The sequence below is a fragment of the Mandrillus leucophaeus genome, unplaced genomic scaffold (assembly GCF_000951045.1).
Source record: "Mandrillus leucophaeus isolate KB7577 unplaced genomic scaffold, Mleu.le_1.0 Scaffold215, whole genome shotgun sequence".
In the NCBI taxonomy this organism is placed as follows: Eukaryota; Metazoa; Chordata; class Mammalia; order Primates; family Cercopithecidae; genus Mandrillus; species Mandrillus leucophaeus.
The window spans coordinates 1,768,987-1,772,655 of record NW_012102199.1 but is presented as its reverse complement, the minus strand read 5'-3'; the positions used below and the strand labels follow the sequence as shown (position 1 = coordinate 1,772,655).

The 3,669-nt window shown below is 53.4% G+C and overlaps 1 long non-coding RNA gene across 1 annotated transcript; it reads right to left on the bottom strand.

Annotated features, from left to right (window-relative positions):
- Positions 1-912: 912 nt before the first annotated feature.
- Positions 913-3,669, bottom strand: LOC105540110. The gene is made up of 2 exons (XR_001006153.1): positions 3,561-3,669; positions 913-2,728 (listed from the first exon to the last, which is right to left on the bottom strand). It is a non-coding gene; the product is annotated as an uncharacterized LOC105540110 (long non-coding RNA).

The window sequence follows — 3,669 nt, the reverse complement described above, 5'->3', positions numbered from 1 at the left end:
AAAAAAAAAAAAAAAAAAAAGAAAGAAAGAAAGAAAAACTTGCATTGGGATATTGGGATTGGGTTGTAGAATCCTAGGTGAAGATGGCCTCATGGTGAGGTTTTCTTCCTAAGTTTTTCTGGGTGGCATTTGCCACCAAAGCTTGCTCCCTGGCACAGAGTTACCTTCTTGCTGATAAAAGCAATGATCTTTTAGGAACCAGAGGCGATGTCTCAACCTCAGCACTGCTGACATTCAGAGCTGGGCCATTCTCTGCAGTGGGGGCTGTCCCCCACCTCTGTCCACCAGATATCAGCAGCACCCCCGAGCTGACAACCAAAAATGTCCCCAGACTGGGTCACTCTCCACTGAGCATCACAGATCCAGAAGATATTTGATGGAAATTGGCGTTTGGGTGTCAGAAAGGGGAGGAAAAAATGATGACGGGATATTTCTGGATTAGTCAGTATGACCTAGCGCTCGCTGCCTGTCTCTTACTGAAACGTACAACTGTGTGTGCAACGATCACACTTTCTATTCTGTCTGTTCTCCAACAGAACAGACATGCAAGAAACAGAAACTCAACAGCTTCAGCCCCGTTAACGACTTGCCTTTCACCGGACTCAGAGGCTTCCAGGAGCAACCTGGAAGACATTTTCAAATAAGCAAGAAAAATAGCTTGATCGCTAAGTTTAAGCTGAACAGGGAAACCTGGAGACCCTTACAAAAATATTGTTGCAAACCACCCACAAGTCCTTCTTTTGCCCCTGCACTGCAGAGGCCAGCTTTTCAAAAGGAAGATCATCTCCCCAGGTCGAGGGGCCAACATTCTGCCTTGGGATGGTTTCTGCAGAAGCTGTACACAGAGGGTACAGGAGGCTGAAAAACACTCACACCCTTTATCACCAGCGGAAGTGAGGCCAGGCTATTTACTCTCAAAAAATGAATCAGATTGTCATCTCGTATTTCTGCTTTTTGTGGATTACCAAACACCTCTCAGCTGTTTCCAGTTGGGGAGGAGGAAGGATGGAGGGAGGGAGGAAATCCCAGCCTCTGTCGCAACGGGGTGAGAGTGTTTTAAAGCAGGCACTGCTTACGAGCCATTTTCACTTTCTGAAAACTTGTGCAATGGTTGGTGGTCATGGTTACCCGGGGCCCCCGAGAATGGGGAAGGTGAGGGATGGCAGGGGAAATCTGGGGGGAGAGATACCTCCTTGCCTGACTGCGACATTCAGGACAGTAGGATTTAGGGATCTCGTCTGCTCTCTAGGTGGGTTTCCAGACTGGTCACCTCCCACCATTGAGGCAGTGAATGTTTTGCACCTGGAGACCTACAGGAGAGGCTTCTCTCCTTGCCTTCCAATGCACACAACAGGTGGGTCAATTGCAGAAAAGTCACCACCCCCTTCCAGTAGGGTTCAGGGAGCCTTGGAGGCAGACAGAGCAGGCTAACAACCCAACTCCACCACCCTGCGGCTACCTCTCTGGGCCTCCGTTTCCTCATCTGGAAAAGAGCTTCCTGCATAGCCCTCGAATGCAGGTTTCACTGTTTTCCCCTAGCAGAATGCGGAACTCACCCCTTAAGAAAAGACTTGCATTAATGTCAAGACCAGTGAAGGGCAGAACATGCCAGAAACTTAGCATGTTAACCCCTTTTAAAAATATAAATAAAATTTAAAAAGCTGGCACTCCAGAAATTTGGCTAAAACCTCAGAGGCTTCCAGGAAGACATAAGTTTTTTTGTTTTTTTTTTTTTTTTCTTTAGCCTAGAGGAGGCCACGTCAGTGGGACCAGCACTTTCCCAGCTTTGGGGCAAAGAGGCAATTTATGGCTCAAAGAACAACCTTAAAATAACCCACCCTCAGTCCTAAAATGCAGTGTTTAAATTTACAGAAAAACCCACAGGTTCCTGGCAGGCGGGCACAGCAGCTGGCAGTCCCGGTGCTGGCCAGAGGCAGGACCCACTGCACACGATGCTTTAGTGGCGCTGCCCTCCATCAAACTGTCCGCTCCCCCCTCCTCCCAAGTGCCCCAAGGCCCCAGTTCCAAGCAGCCAGACCAGTACTGTGGTTTTTTTTTTTAAAAGATGCAAAACTTTTTAATTAAAAAAAAAAACAGCAAAATCTTATAAAAACGAACCAGGTAGCCCAAAAATGCCCACCTGTCTCTCTATGTACAGTAATACAATATTTGTCACAGTCACTATATACAATATTATAAAAAATGCCGCAGACAGTACAAATTAAGGCCCTTATTTCTCACAAGGCATCACAAGCCTCGATCCTCTAGTGTAGACCCGGTGGGAGAGAAGATGCCACTTAAATTATTGCACCATTTTGAAAAACAAAACTCGTCAAGGAGGATCGTGGTCTTTTCCCACCGGGCCTTCAGTCACAGATGGGGGCTGGGGCGGTGGCGTCGTCGTCGTCGTCATCGAGGGAGACCCTCTGTAGCCACGCTGTGCCCGGCCCGGTTCTCTGGGTCCAATAAATATCAGTCACAGTTTGGGAGGGGGCCGCGCCCGGCGCGTGGGACCCGCCACGGCCGCGCGCAGGTGGGCAGGGGCGTCCCGGCTACATGTGCCGTTTCATGTGCAACGCCAGGTGGTCGGAGCGCGAGAAGGCACGATCGCACAGATGGCACTGGAAAGGCCGGTGGCCCGTGTGCTTGCGGTAGTGGCGTGTGAGCTCGTCTGAGCGCGCAAACTTCCAGCCGCAGCCGTCCCAGTTGCAGTGGTAGGGCTTCTCACCTGCAGGGAGGGGGCGAGAGTGAGCCTCAGTTTCCCTCCCAGGACAGGGCACGTAGGGACACCGGCTACCCCGGCGAGCGCAACCTATCCCTAGCCAGGCCCTTGACGCGCTCCCTGCTGAAGTGTTGCGCCCCGAGGGATCCTTGCCCTACATCCCCAACTCCCCCCACAATCCGGATCTTCAGCCCCAGGGGGTCGGAGGAGCGCACGGTCCACTTCCCACTGTTGTGAGACACGCCCCCTCGACGGGTCCTAAGCATGGACCCTCTCTCCAGCATTTTAAGACACGGAATCTCTCAAGGTTTCCCAAGCGCACACTCCCTCCCCAAGGTCCTGAGCCTTGTCCCCAGAGGAGTCCCAAGCCTGCACCCCCTCCCCAACTTCCGGAGATGCAGCATCTCCCCGGGGTTCCTAAACGCACACCTACTCCCCAACGACCCGAGCCTCAACCCCGGGGATTCTGAGCCACTCGCCCATAGGCACCTAAGCCTGCTCCCCACCCCTCAACTATCTGAGACTGTCTCCCTAGCCACGCCCCCAAGAGGTTTTCTAAGTCTCCTTCCCAACCTCCTGAGGCCCCTCTCGTCCTAAGCGTGCGAGCCCCCACCCCAGCCTCTCGGATCGCACCTCCTTAGTGAGGGTTCCTGTGTGCCCCCTCAACCAACCTCCCGAGCCACGACTCCCGTGGAGTCCTAAGCTTGCGCCCCTAGCCAGATCCCCCTGAGCCACGCCCCAAGGGAGGTCCTAAATTCATTTTCTGGCGCGCGCTGGGAATCAGACCCCTCCTCGCGCGTCCCCCAGCTGGCGCTGCCTGCCCGTGCGTGCCGCCCACCTGTGTGCGTGCGCAGATGCGCCTTCAGATGCGAACTCTTGGTGTAGGTCTTGCCGCAGCCTGCGTAGCTGCAGGTGTGAGTGGCGGTGCGTTTGCGGGGCCAGGAGCG